The following is a 14998-nucleotide window of genomic DNA, read 5'->3' on the forward strand; positions in this document are numbered from 1 at the left end:
CAACTAATAAATGGAAAATAAAAGACTAAGCAGAGGTAGACTTGTGAGTTTTTTTCAAGTCCTCAATGTATCTTACAAGGCTCTGCACGTGCTACACCCACAGCTGCAGAGTCTTGGGAACCTCAGACATTGAGCTCAACACTGTGCACCCATTCTTTACCCCACTCCATTTCCTAGCAGCTCCTGTTCATTCCTCAGTCTGAACTCAAAGGGGAGCCTCATAAATGTCCTGTAAACTCCTGCCTTGAGAGTGCTGAGGTAAGGCCCCTTATGTATTCTAAAAGCCTTCCTATTGCCTCCTTATAGTACTAACATAATTAAAATTAGCTAATTTGTTATTTTAAAATATATGCCTGTATAGTTAGTTGTGTCAACATGAATGGATTAAAAAATCCTGGAGACATGATTGGATTTTAGGGACCCCATACTCAACAGTAGATCAATCCACTAATGTCCACATCTGAGTGTGCTGTTAGGTGGTGGGCCCAACTAGAGAAGAGTTGCTGAAGGGTGGCTATGGAGGGTGTGACTCTTGCTGCCACTTTTCCCCTGTGCTCTGCTTTCTGGCCACTATGAGGTCAGCAGCTTTGCTCTACCATAATTTTCTGCTATGCTGTTTTTGCCTTGAAACCACAAGCCAAATTAAGCCTCCCCTCCTTTAAGATGCACATGTCAGGTACTTTATCCCAGAGATGATAAAAGTGACAAAGGTAATATCTCTCACTTCTTGCTACATATTCAAAAAGGTCACAATCATGCTTTTCTTCAAACTTTTTATACTTCACCTCTTAAAAGTTTATGGCATTTAGCGAGGCATATTTTACTGAATGAATTCCTGTGGAACTACATGTGTGAATAAGATGATCTGTTTAGCTATACTTGAGAAGTAGATATAGATGGATATGCCAGCTACTCTCAAAATTACAAAAATCTCTGAATTATACTGTCTATTTTACTATAATTTCACACAGTACATTTCACCAAAAGTTTTTGCCAGCTTGAAGAGCTACCTTTTTTTGTTACTTTGGTGTGATTATATTTCTGATAAGAGTTGCCCTGAGTACAGAGTCCATAAGTGAAATATAATAATGTAATAAGATATAACCAGCCTTTTACATTATTTTCATATCTTGGTATCCTAGGGAGCTATAACCTAATCTACTAAACTGGATTTGATGTTTCAAAAGACATTTCTTCTGTGTTTTTCTTCCAACTGACCCTAGGATGGCATTTCAAAAGGAATTAAATTGCGGTTAAATATTCACAGCTCAATATGCATTTGATTGGTGTTTAGTATAATTCAGAAGATACAAGCACATAATATGACAGATTATTTTGGGAGACATTTCATTTAATTAGATTTTTATTATATAAAATGGATATTTAACCAGTAAGGGCAACACAAGTGAATAAAAGTAAAGCAGTGTTCCACTCACAAATCATATAAATTTCCTTTGTGCTGAACTAATGAGTGGGCAATTTTTCTAGTAGGACTTGACAGAGTATGTAAATTAACCAACAATAGGAAGCCTCTGAGACTGAAGCAATCCAAAGCTACAGTGGATGCTGAGGTTCAGGTAACGTAACATCACCTTCCAATGAGGTAGAATTGATGTGTATGCATCAGTGAAACAATGCTCTGCACTACAAAGCAGGCCCCAGGACAGAAAACAGTGATATGGACTGTGCACACTGTGCTATAATTTAAACTCTCCACTCTTACTTTCTAGGCAGAATGTGTGAAAATTGAGTTCAGTTTGCTTCAAATACTAAGTATTCCTTGATTAAACAGCATTAAGAAAACTCAGTCCCAAATGTACAAGATTCATGAAATTTTCTAAATAATTTTTCAAAATGCTTTGGTATTGTTGTAGGTAAATCAGGATTAATATCTACAACTCAGAGTTTTTGAATATATAAATTAACTTGTGGTGTATGACTCAATCCAATATTGAAATTGACATTCAATATACTATGTTTTCATGAAATATTAGTTCACCCACTGTATTTCTATTAGATAACATGTCACTCTTTTCTTGTATGAAATTTCTTTAGTGCTAGTGAGAATCTAAATTAGTACAGCACTATTCACAATAAGAAATGGCAACAACTGTCTATCAACTAATCAATGTACAAATGAAATATGGTGCACGTACACAATGGAATACTATTCAGTCATAAAAATAATAGGGTCTTGCCATTTGCAACAACAAGGATGGATCTACAGTTCATTCTGTGAGGGCAAATAAGTTAGGCACAGAAAGACAAGCACTGTGTATTTTAGCTCATGCAGAATCTGAAAAAGTTGATGTTATGTAAATCGAGTAAAATGGTCATTACTAGAAGCAAGGAATAGTTAGGGTTGGAGATGGAGAAAGGTTGATCAGTGAATACTAAATTACAGGTAGATAGGAGAAGGAAGCTCTGGGATACTATTGCATGATATGACTAAAGATAACAACCACGTACAGTACATTTCAGAAAGCTTGAAAAAAATTTTTGTAAGTTCTTATCACAAAGAAATGATACATATTTGAGAAGATAAACTAAACATGTCTAAGTGGATATAAACTTTATTCAATGTGTAAATATATTGAGCATTACATGCTAATACCATTAATATGTACAGATTTTATATTCTGTGTATCAATTAAAATTAAAAATTGCTTTAATAGGAATGGAACTTTCATTGTTAACAAAACCAGTAACAAATGCAGGGAGAGAAAAAGTAGGAGACAGAAAATTAAATACAAAAGGTGACAAGATACGTGAACAAAGGAGGACATTATCGTGGAGAGATTTGTAGTCACTGTCATAGACTTTGGGCTGGCTCCAACAACCACTTCATCTTCATTCTGTTTGTCTTTCTCTACTGTCCAAGGAGGAAGAGGAAAGGACACATTACCTATATTTCCAATGCTAGGATTTCTAGTGACATCTATATTCTGCCAGTCAGAGAACAAGAAGCATGGGAATGGGAAAATGAGGCAGCCGCTGAGTGTTTGTTTGAATTTTCCAATGTAGTAATGGGCACATTTATGTATTTACTTTGCTTCAACAACATCGGCCAAATTTCCCATATGCCGTCATCATTTCTGAAGGTGGGAGCAGGCTAAGGTGCCTGAATGAATTAAGTCTGGTACATTCACAAACTAGTCATACTAAAGGAATTCTGACTCTTGTGGGGTTTTTTAGGTACAGGACCTTACAAATTATGGGTGTGTGCTGGTCTTAGCTTTATGGGGATGGCGATCAAGCCAGGGGCTTCTTAATTAATTAAGAAAAGACATTTACCTCATTAATAGCACTGGCTTCATGACTTATTCTGGACAGCTCAATCTCAACTCTGTTTTTTCAACCCTACCACACCATTTAATAACCTTAACAAAAAAACAACACTTTTCTGTTTAAACTAGTTCAATGGATTCTACTCTTTGAAACTGATCTATCTAAATGGAGGTAACCATAAAATACAAGAAAATTTATAATCAATGCTTAGGCCATTTGAAAAATAATGTTTATTTAGTTAAATCTTAATATATTTTATTTCTTAAAAGAATTTTTACATTACATCAGAAATTGGTTAAATGCAAGATATAATTGCTGATCACCACTCTAGACCCTGATTAGTGGGCAATGCAGAGTGATAGAAGAAAACATAACTGAGCTCAGCTACCACACAGGGAATCAAGGTCCACAAGAATTACAAGTGCAAGTGTGATAGGCACAAGAAAGCCAGGAGTGGTGCAGCAGATGAAATGGAGAGCAGCTGTTTCTGTTGCAGGGAGGCTCACAGTACTTCTGGTCACCCTAGTGATTGCGGTCTTCTGGATAAAGTTTTCTCAAAATGGAATCTGTAAAACCATTTTTCTAAGAATTAATAGGTGTTTAAGAAAGAAAATGTTTTATGGTGATACATTTGGGAAAACTGAGTTAAACAAAAATATATGATTTGCCAATACTGCTCAGAGACTAAGAACAAATGTACCTTGGATATTTGTAACAACAGAAAATAATCCACCATGTTTCATACGGTTCTTGCCAACACATTGCAGTATTCATAGACTACCTGTAAGAAGTACTGACCTAAGGAACACACTCAATATCAGACATGACATACTAGTAAAGTAGAGATTGGAAGTTCTTATGGATACAGAAAAATAGCCATTGTGTCTATAATCATTGACAAGAATCAGACCAGAAAAAAATCTCACTGCTACAACTAAATTGCTAGAAATCTGAAAAGTATTTTCTAGTGTTATATTAAGAAATTTCATCAATATTGTGTGGACAATAGTAAGCCATGGAAGTTTGTTTCATGCAAAAAAAAAAGTGAGGTATTCAGAAGCACAGTTAAGAACAGTCATGTGGTATAAAGATGACAGATGTAACTGCCAGGATTAATAGAATGGACAGCAACTTTGGAAACCAGAATATATCTGTCTGAAAAACAGCAGAATGATCATAAACTTGACCAATTCCAAGAAAATTTACATCGACAAACATACACTTGCTACATGTACACACGAACAGCAGAAAACCATAACTCTGTGCATCAATTTTTCCAAAAGAAGAAGAAGAAAGAAGGGAGGAGGGAAGGAGGGTAGAGGAATGCTAAATATCTGTCTTCATAACTTCCAAGAAAATGTTTTGGAACTTAAAAAATACACTTCATTTCATGCCATTCATAAAGCTGCTCTTTCAACAACAATGTTCTTTTCAGTAATGCTCATTAAGCCTTATTAAGGGTAAAAATATCTGACTTCATGATTTTAAAAAATAAATAGGAGTAATGATACTTAGATAAATAAATATAAACATATCTAACATGTGTGCTAATTATGCTACAGGTGTTCTTGTCAATGGTTTTATTTACTAACTATTTTCTGCTAAAAACTGCCAATTAGTAAATTACAGAGCTATTACTACTCAATTTATAGATTACCAAACTGAACTGTTGGTGGCTTTAGTACGTGGCCAATGTTACCACTGTCTGGTTACATGCCATTTGCTCTATTAAGAACCTAAAGTGCAGGGGATTTAATGAGTTCAGTTTTTCTATTCCACAGTCCAAGGGAGGTTAGGAGAGCAGCTGTGTTTCATACGATCATCAGGGAACCAGATGCTATTTGGTGGTTTTCTCTTCCTTAGGCAATGGCATTGGCTGATGTGTGAAGCTAGCTCTTTCTGATAACAGCCACCTTCAGCCCACCAGAAGGATAAAAGGACAGAAGGAAGAAAGTACTTAAAATTGATAGGGTCAGACCATGCTTATGTCCCTTCTCACATCCCTTTGCCATACATTAGTCTTACAGCCTTGCCTAACTCCAAGGGAAACTACATTATTACCAAGATTGAGAGAGAATGAGAGAATGAGTACCATATCCCGCCATCAGATTTCAAGAATCCTAATGTTATGGCTTGTATCTAGATGGCCCACAAATCCTCAGGCTGTCATAGTTGGGGCTTTTCAAAGGTGGTGGTGTCTAGGGTGGGTGATCCTGGGATCAAGAATGTGGTGCTAGGATTAAGAGTGTGAGTTCTACCCACCCTAAGGACAAGATATAAGGGACAGAAAGAGGTTTGTCACTTGTCCCTTGTTGCTTGCTCCTTGTTTGCTTTTGCTTTCTTCTGCCTGCCATGAACTGTTTCTCCTCTGTAATGCCCCTCTGCCATGTACCGGAGCCAGACGACTATGAACTAAAACCTCTTCAGACTGTGATCCAAAATAAACTTTTCCTCCTTTAACTTTAAGTGTCAGGTATTTTGTCTCAGGAATGAGAAAATGTAACCAAGACACCTAGTAAATCACCTGGGGTCCTATCTAGTAATTACAGGCCTGAGACTATTTAACACTTAAAATCACTCTGTGAAAAGGATATTATTAACTAGACTGATAAATATCTACTAATGATTAGAAACATTAAATTATTTCCCTAAGATCAACAACTATTCAGAAGAATTACATGACGTGAAATCATGTCTCTAGCAAGCAATGATTATTCTAAAAATCACGTCATATATAGTTTTCTATCATCAGCAATGCATCGCAGTTTTAAATTATATCTATAGCTTTTAGAAAATCTTATGCTCCATGTGATCTCCTTTCCATCATTTATAGATGGAATCCTTATCCTCAATGAATTTGACTTCTTAGATAAAAAGCTGAATATCAGATTTTCAAATGAGTCTTCTTTTGTGACTTTTTCTCAAAGAAAATTCAATCTGACTAATGTTATTTTTACTTGCAATAGCTATTCCAGGAAAATGTAGTAGTACAAATCAGAAGATTGCCTGTATTGACAGTAGGCTCTGTGACCTAGCTCCCAGAGCTCACCAGGCAAATGTTGCTGAAGCTTTCAGTAGGAATCATATGCAAATCAGAGAACTTATGTGTAATAAGTCAGTCTCTTTCTAGGTCAGTATCTGTAGAAGTGCATATCCAAATAAAAGCTCTCTCTTTAATCCAACTAAATTTAAATCTCAGCAGAGAGGCAAGGCTCAAATAGAGAGGACTAAGATCAAATTCAGAATAATGTAATCTTGTGCATCCCTTGACCTTCCACTACAAGTGATGGCAGCAATCAGGGGACACCTCTCTGCACCCACGCTAAGATGTGGAGAGTGAAGGCGCTGTCCTCATGCTCTTTCTGGATCCTTTCATAACTACTAGAATGATCTTTAAAAATTTTAGGTGCATTAGTAGTGCTACAGGGAGTTGAAATCTTTTCTTATACTATTTTAGCAGTCATTTGGCTGTATCACAGGTCACTGTTTCTTGTATGCTAGGATAAATCTCTACCTAGAAGTGTCAGTCCGGCTGTGAGAAGCTATCAACTATCTGCATGGCCGACAGAATTAAAAAAAATGACTTTGTCTCAGACACCAGACAGGCTCTGTGCTTCATTAAATTGTGGCACGAGTCCACATTAGAGATCAGCAACAACTTCTAAAAGCATTGTGTTTATCCTTATCTGTGATGTGTGTAAACAGTGCATGTGAGGGTGAGGTTGGAGATAGAGATTTAATACAAAATAATTGCTCAAAAAAACAATGTTCAAATATGCCAAGTAATTTGCTTTTAAGTTTTTTCTCCCTACCTCTGAAATTAGTCACCTGTGTTCTATATTCTTAATCCAGATTATCCAATTTCTAAGAAAGGAAGATATATGGATAACCTACACTCATTATTTTTCCCTAAGTGTCCTATATAACCAAACACCATAACATTGATCAAAATTTTAAATTATGTTCAGTATTTTCAGAACATATTTTATATACTTTATTATAGTACACAAATTGTTATTTAGGCTTATAAAATAACATTATGTTTTGCTGTTCAGTTTGTAGCTTTTTGAGCACCTTAGTTGGGAAAAGTGTTAAAAAGAGGTAATGAGTTCTTATGATGTAATTATGCACATATGAGCTACTTGTGCTATGGGAAAATTGTTTTCATACATTTGATATACTTATTTTAATGATACCAGAAAATTTCTGGTGTCCTGGTCTGTAGCATTAAGACTTTTAGATCCTTGGAAACAGCCCAAGTGCCCATCAACTGGAAACTGGATAAAGATGATGTGTTGTTTTTTATAAAATGGAGTACTACGCAGCCATAAAGAATGAGAAACTAGAGTCATTTATAGCTAAATGGATGCATATTGAGGCCATACTCTTAAGTGAAATAAATAACACACACATGTGTAAATACTGAATAGTTTCTCTAGTGTGAGAAACTGAGAGTGTAAATAAGGACTAAAAGGATTAATAACTAATAATTGATACTTTGAAATAGGAAAAGGTCCAAAGGGGTAGGGGTGGTGGGAGGAGATGGGGAAAGGAAAGAATGGAAAGGAAAAATTATGAGAAAAGAAAAAAAAATGGAAATGAAGTACGTAAATAGGGAAGGGTGAAGGGGTGAAAGGTGCACAGGTAATGGGGAAAAAATAAGAACCAAGATATATCATGTACAGGTATAAGCACCCAATGATAAGTGCAAACGTATTGTATACCTAAAATGTACCAATAAAAGAATTTAAGAAAAAAAAAAAAAAAGACTTTTAGATCCAATCTCCATGGCTTGATTTCTACTATACAATATCATAGAAATTCCTCATGCAGATGTTTATTTATTAACAAATATGCACAGTCAGCTATATGTTAGACCTCCTGCTAGAATGAAAATGTAATGATGGGCAAAGACAACAAGGCTTCTTATGGATGAAAAATCTTATATTCACATATAAATTGCAAATTGTACAAATTCTAAAAATGAAAAAATATATGCTGTCCACATGCTCTCTCAAAAGACCAAATGCCAAGATCTTGAGTTTAGTTTTCAGTTACTTCATAGACAACATCTCAGTTTAATTTCCTCCTTTGTGCTGTTTTGGGATCCTTAGCTAAGTAGTCAGTATACAAATATTTTTTTAACCAAGTTAGTAAATATATTTCATATCTACCATACAACTAAGCAAGGCCATTGAAATCAATTTTGGCCAATGGTGTATTGTTAAAGTATCCCTGTGTAAACTCAGAAGCCCTTTTATTAGGGGCATAATGGCTAGAACATACATATCTACCCCTCACCCTTCTCGCCATGGGCTGAGAACACTGGGGGAACAAGATCGAAGAAACCTGGTTTCTAATGCAGCCACCTTACCATGTTGGATTTTCTACTGCTAATATTTTTTTGCATTTATTTTTCCATCCTGCAACCAGTGATCATTTGAAAATTCAAGTGAGATTTTTATCTGCTCTTTTTTACCCCAAATGTCTAATCTTTGGATAAAAAAAAAAAATTGGCATCACCTTCAGTCCTTCGTGATTTGTTCTCAACTATTGATTCCTTTTCTTTTCATGTGTTTCAATACCACTGGCCCCTTTTTCAGGCCATAAAAACGGCAAGTGTGTGCCTACTTTAGGGGCTTTGCATTAGTCATTACCTCTCTTGATATCTTCTCCCCCTAAATAACCCCATGGCTAACACCTTTACTCAAATCATATTCTTGCTAAAAAATAAAAGTGCATTCTATAACTACCCTAAGCAAAATCACACCATACATAAAGTTCTACCCTATTAAATTTCCTCTTCCAATTTTTCATACTCTCTCTCTCACAAACACACACACAATTTATACCTATGTGCCAAATATATGAATAAAATATTTTTATATAGATCATTACAACTCATCATGTATTTTAGATTGTTACAATAGCAGGAATAAAATATGATTTTTTTTTCTGTACTCTGCCTAGCTAGAAAAAGGAGAGAGAATAAAAAATGCTTTGGCTGTTTTGTATTCTCTCAAAGTCCAATGACAGTATTTTCAAGCTATTACTTTTCCATTTCCATAGCTATGTAAACCCCTGGATTACAATGTAAGAAAAATAGCAACATTGGTTAGAAGAAGACATGTGTCAGAGGAAGACATAGAAACATCAGTTTGAGACATTGGTCAGAAATGGGAGAAAATACAAAATAGTACCATTAAAGTCTACACAGAAAACTGGTGTTAGTCTTGCTTGAGAAACATCCTGAGGAATCAGAAAATAAAAAGTAATCCAGATCTAAATGTGTTGCATTTTAGATATCTGCTATTACATCTATTCAGTTTGGAAAGTCTTTATTCATTCAGATCACTCAACAAATAAAAAGCTACCTCAAGGGGCAGAGATTTACCTCAGTGGTTCCGCTGCCTGCCTCACAAGTGCAAGGACTAGAGTTTGATCCCCGGTACCAAAAAAAAAAAAAACAAAACACAGTAACCTCAAGGCAATGATAAGCAAAAGCAACTCAAACTTCACATATGCCTTTTTCAAGGGAAATCGAACAGATGGAAAACCACTATATCCTTAGGATTTCATCTTTTCTAAAGCTGAGTTATGGACATCTATATACTGGTTAGAGAAAAAAAATTTATGCAAAAATATTGAGGTCAATTTTGATAAACAGAGTTTCTAAAACAAAAATATACAATAAAATACTTTTTATTATTTTTTCTTAAATTCTTTTATTGGTACATTTTAAGTATATGATATGTTTACATTCTCTGACAGGTTGAAATCCAGTTTTTCCAACACCATTTATTAAATAGGCTATCTTTCCTCCAATGAGGGTGGTTGGCTCCTTTGTCAAAGATGAGGTGGCTGAGTATGTCTGAAGTTCTTTTTGAATCTTCTAATCTATTCCACTAATCCTCGGGTCTGTTGCTTTGGCAGTACCATGCTGTTTTTATCACAGTAGCTTTGTAGTATAGCTTCAAGTTGGTGATTGTGATACACCCAGCCATGTCTCTGTTGCTATTGCTATTCTATCCCAGTATTACTGTTGCTATTCTAGGTCTCTTCTGGTTCCAAATGAATTTTTAGATTGCTTTCTCTAGCTCTGTGAAGTATATTGTTGGAATTCAATCGGCATTGCCTTAAATCTATGTAGCAGTTTTGGAAGTATGGCCATTTTCACTATATTGATTCTTCCTACCCAGGAACAAGGGATGTGTTTCCATTTTCTTATATCCTCCTCGATCTCCTTTTTCAGGGTGCTGTAGTTTTCAGTGTAGAGGTCTTTTGCTTCCTTTGTTAGATTGATTCCTAGATATTTCATTTTTTGGGATGGTATTGTAAAATGAATTGTTTCCCTAATTTCTCTCTCAATGAGTCTGCTATTTGTGTATAAGAAGGCTATTGTCTTTTGAGTGTTGACCTCATATCCAGCTACTCTACTGAATCTGTCAATTAAGTTTAGAAGTCTTTTGGTAGAGTTTTTTGGGTCTTCTATGTAAAGTATCATATCATCAGCAAATAATGACAGTTTCTTTCTTTCCTATCTTTATTCCTTTTATTTCTTTCTCTTTTCTAATTGCTGTGGCTAATCTTTCCACAACTATATTGAACAGGAGTGGTGATAGTGGGCATCCTTGTCTTGCTCCTGATTTTAGCATGACAGTTTTCAGTTTTTGACCATTTAGTATGATGTTGGCTGTTGGTTTTTCATAGATAGCCTTAATAAGGTTGAGATAAAGACCTTCTATTCCGATTTTCTGTAGGGTTTTTATCATGAATGGGTGTTGGATTTTGTTGAATGCTTTTTCTGCATCTATTGAGATGATCATATGGTTTTTGTCCTTGACTCTGTTAATATAGTGTATTACATTTATTGATTTACATATGTAGAAACATCCTTGCATCCCTGGGATAAATCCGACTTGGTTAGAGTGTATGATCTTCTTGATGGCCCTCTGTATTCTGTTTGCCAGTATCATGTTGAGGATTTTTGCATCTATGTTCATTAGGGAAAAGTGGTCTATAGTTCTCTTTTTGGGTTGGGTCCTTCCCTGGTTTTGGAATCAAAGTAACACTTGCTTCCAGGAATGAATTTGGAAGCCTTGCTTCCCTTTCAATTTCTTTGATGAGTTTAAAGAGTAATGGCATTAGTTCCTCTTTCAATGTCTTGTAGAATTCAGCAGTGAAGCCACCAGGACCTGGGCTTTTCTTTGTTGGTAAATTTTTTATACATTTTCAATTTCACTCATTGTAATTGGGGTGTTTAGAATTTCTATATCTTCTTCATTTAATTTTGGCAATTCATATGTATCTAGGAATCTGTCCATTTCTTCTGTGTTTTCCATTTTATTAGAGTACAGGTTCTCAAAGTAGGTATTGATGATCCTCTGGATTTCTGCTGGTTCTGTTGTGACTTCCCCTGTTTCATTCTTAATTGCATGTATTTGAGTCTTTCCTTTCCTGTTTTTGATAAGGTTGGCTAAAGGTTTATCGATTTTATTTATTCTTTCAAAAAACCAACTCTTTGATTCTTTAATTTTTTCTATCGTTCTCTTAGTCTCCATTGCATTGATTTCTGTTCTGATCTTTATAATTTCCTCTCTTGTGTGGGCTTTGGGTTTGTTATTCTCTTCCTTTTCTAGGAGTTTGAGGTTCTGCATTAGATTATTTATCTGAGTTCTCTCTGTTTTCCTAATATGGACATTCACTGCTATGAATTTCCCATGTAGAACTGCTTTCATTGTGTCCCATAGATTCCTAAATGTTGTACTGGCATCATCATTTACTTGTAGAAACTGTCTAATTTCTTCTTTAATTTCCTCTGTGACCCATTGGTTGTTCAGAAGGGTGTTATTCAATTTCCATGTGTTGGTGGGAGTTTTGCAGTTTCTCATGTTATTGATCTCAAATTTTATTGCACTGTGGTCTGATAATATACAGGGGGTAATTTCAGTTCTTTTACATTGACTTAGACATGTCCTGTGAGCTAACATGTGGTCTATTTTGTAGAATGACCCAAGTGCAGCTCAAAAGAATGTGTATTCTGATTTGTGGGGAGGAACACTCTGTAAATATCTATCAAGTCCATTTGTTCAATAGCTTGGTTCAGTTCTAGAATTTCATTGTTAATTTTTTGTCTAGATGATGTCTATTTGTGATAATGGGGTATTGAGGTCCCCCACTACAGCTGTATTAGTGCTTATTTGGTTTTTCATGTCCATTCATATTTGTTTTGTATAGATGGCGGTATTCATATTTGGTGCATATATATATTTAGGATTGTCATCTCTTCCTCTTGGATTGTTCCCTTCACAAGGATGTAGTGACCATCTTTGTCTCTCTTAATTAGTTTTGGTTTGAAATCTACTTTGTATGCAAATAAGTTTGCTACCCCTGCTTTTTTCTGGGTTCCTGCCTCGTGGAGAGCCGTTTTCCATCCTTTTACTTTCAGTCTATGAATTTCTTTTTGAGTTAGGTGTGTTTCTTGTATACAGCATATTGCTGGATTTTGCTTCTTAATCCATTCTGTCAGTTTGTTTCTTTTGATTGGTGAACTGAGGCCATTAACATTGATAGTTATAATTGAGAGATATTGACTCATCCTTATCATGATGTTTTACTGTTGTTGGCTCTTATTTCTTTTCCCCCCTTTCCCTTTAGTTTCTTACCTTGTCTAGTGGCTTCCCTCTGTTGAGCCTCATGGAGTTGTGACCTTTATTGTCTTTTTCTAGGATATTGCTTAGAATTGTTTGGAGTGCTGGTTTGGTGTTCATGAAATTTCTCAAGTGTTCTTTGTCATGGAAGTATCTAATTTCCCTATCAATTTGAAAGATAACTTTGCAGGATACAACAGTCTAGGTTGGAAGTTATTTTCTTTTAGGGCTTGAAATACTTCACTTTAGGCTCTCCTTGATTTGAGGGTTTGTTTTGAGAAGTCTGCTGTGACTCTGATGGGCTTTCCTTTATAGGTGATTTGTTTCTTTTCTCTAACTGCCTGTAGGACTTTGTTCTTCTGTTGGGTTTCTGGGATCTTGACTATTATATGTCTAGGTGTAGTTTTTTTTTTGATCATGGCTAGTTGGAGTTCTATATGCCTCGCTCATCTGTATGTCCAATTCTCCTCCTCTGTCTCAGAAGTTTTCCGCCATTACTTCTGTGAACAGTTTTTTTATGTCAATTGCACTTTCTCCTGTTTTCTCATGGACTCCTATCAGTCTTATGTTATTCTTCTTTGCATCATCTAGAAGCTGTTGGATTGATTTCTCATGGTCCCTTACTATTTTTAAGAAAAATATATGGAACGCTTCACGAATTTGCATGTCATCCTTGCACAGGGGCCATGCTAATCTTCTCTGTATCGTTCCAATTTTAGTATCTGTGCTGCCAAAGCAAGCACTTTTTATTCTTTTAACAAGGGAACTGGATTAGGATAAAGTGAGATATTTAAAGATTTTATTTCATTTAAAGGAGTATTCACTTAAATCCATACTAAAATTTATTATATTTGGAAGAAAAGTATTATATTTATATGCATTCATTATTTGATGGTTTTAATGAATTTGATCAGGATAAGAAACTGTTCTTCCTCTCAGCTTGGATACTATCACAAATGTACAGTTAATACTTAGCATTTGTTACAAAGAAGTCTTAACATTTTACTTTTCTTCTTCTTCAAAAAAGTCAGAAATTTGTCATTTACTTGATTTCAGTGGCAAGACCTTTGCTTAGAACTCTTGGTTGAAGGAGTGGCTGACTTGAGTTCCACCTTGTGCTTGATCTCTCCTCACCAGTTGGGGATTCTTGATAAAGAGGGGAAAGGAGGGAAGGTGGACCAGGTGGAGCATTCATCTTTTCACATTGCATAAGACTTTCTCTGTAAGTCTTGCAGTTACCGTCAGAGCACATGCCCACATGTGTTGTTTCTCATACCCTAAGGACCAATGGCACAGATTACAGGTCAAAATATGCAGCATGACAGATTCTTTGAGGTCTGCAACTTGGTGGCATATAGATACCAAATATTTGGTCATGTATGACCTCAAGAACCTTTGAGGCTGTGAGTCGGATCGATGTGAATTATCTAACATCATCATGAATTCTGCCCCCTAAACATCTCAAATTACCATTTCTTACAATAGAGTGAATAGAGTTGTGAAGAAATCAGAGCATAAAGCCAAAATTCAATACAGTAAAGGAGTAAAATAGCTGGTTACTTTCCTACTCTAATTTAATCAGTAGTTCCCTATTGTAACAAGGCACACAAGAGGATTTAATCATAATTTATAATACAATAATTAGTAAAATGTTGGAATTTGAATAATGTGATCTTTCTTTACCATGCATATATTCTAGTGCAAGGGTGACCAGAAGCCAGTTTTAGGAAATCTTTTTCTCACTAATATTTGCAATGATCAAAGTTTGAATAAAGAAATTATTGATCTAGGGCAGAATGGAGTTAAAATTGGCATTGATTCAAATATATGAAATAAGTTTCATGCAGAGTTGCCATAGAGTGGATTTAATTAATAAGGGTAATTTAGCCACTTCTCCATATAACCAATTTCCTAGCACCATGAATACTTAAAGGTTAGTGCATTATGTTAGTGTAATAGCCTGTCTTTTTAATGAATGTTAGTCACAACAAAACTTGATCATCTAGAACCTCATGATAAGTGTACTCATAGCTATCTGTACACTTTTAAGAACAAATTAA

At 35.3% G+C, this 14998-nt stretch overlaps 1 protein-coding gene and 1 non-coding gene across 6 annotated transcripts in view; both read right to left on the bottom strand.

Moving 5' to 3' along the window:
* Grid2 (glutamate ionotropic receptor delta type subunit 2) overlaps positions 1–14998 on the bottom strand; it is a 1480136-nt gene that overhangs the window by 1027878 nt on the left and 437260 nt on the right. The gene's annotated exons all lie outside the window — the stretch shown is intronic.
* Positions 13575–13681, bottom strand: LOC147827122 (U6 spliceosomal RNA). The gene has a single exon (XR_015452917.1). It is a non-coding gene; the product is annotated as a U6 spliceosomal RNA (small nuclear RNA).

Source organism: Heterocephalus glaber, unplaced genomic scaffold (genome assembly GCF_053883595.1).
Source record: "Heterocephalus glaber isolate CG9 unplaced genomic scaffold, H.glaber_assembly_v1.0 deba00001454, whole genome shotgun sequence".
Taxonomy (NCBI): Eukaryota; Metazoa; Chordata; class Mammalia; order Rodentia; family Bathyergidae; genus Heterocephalus; species Heterocephalus glaber.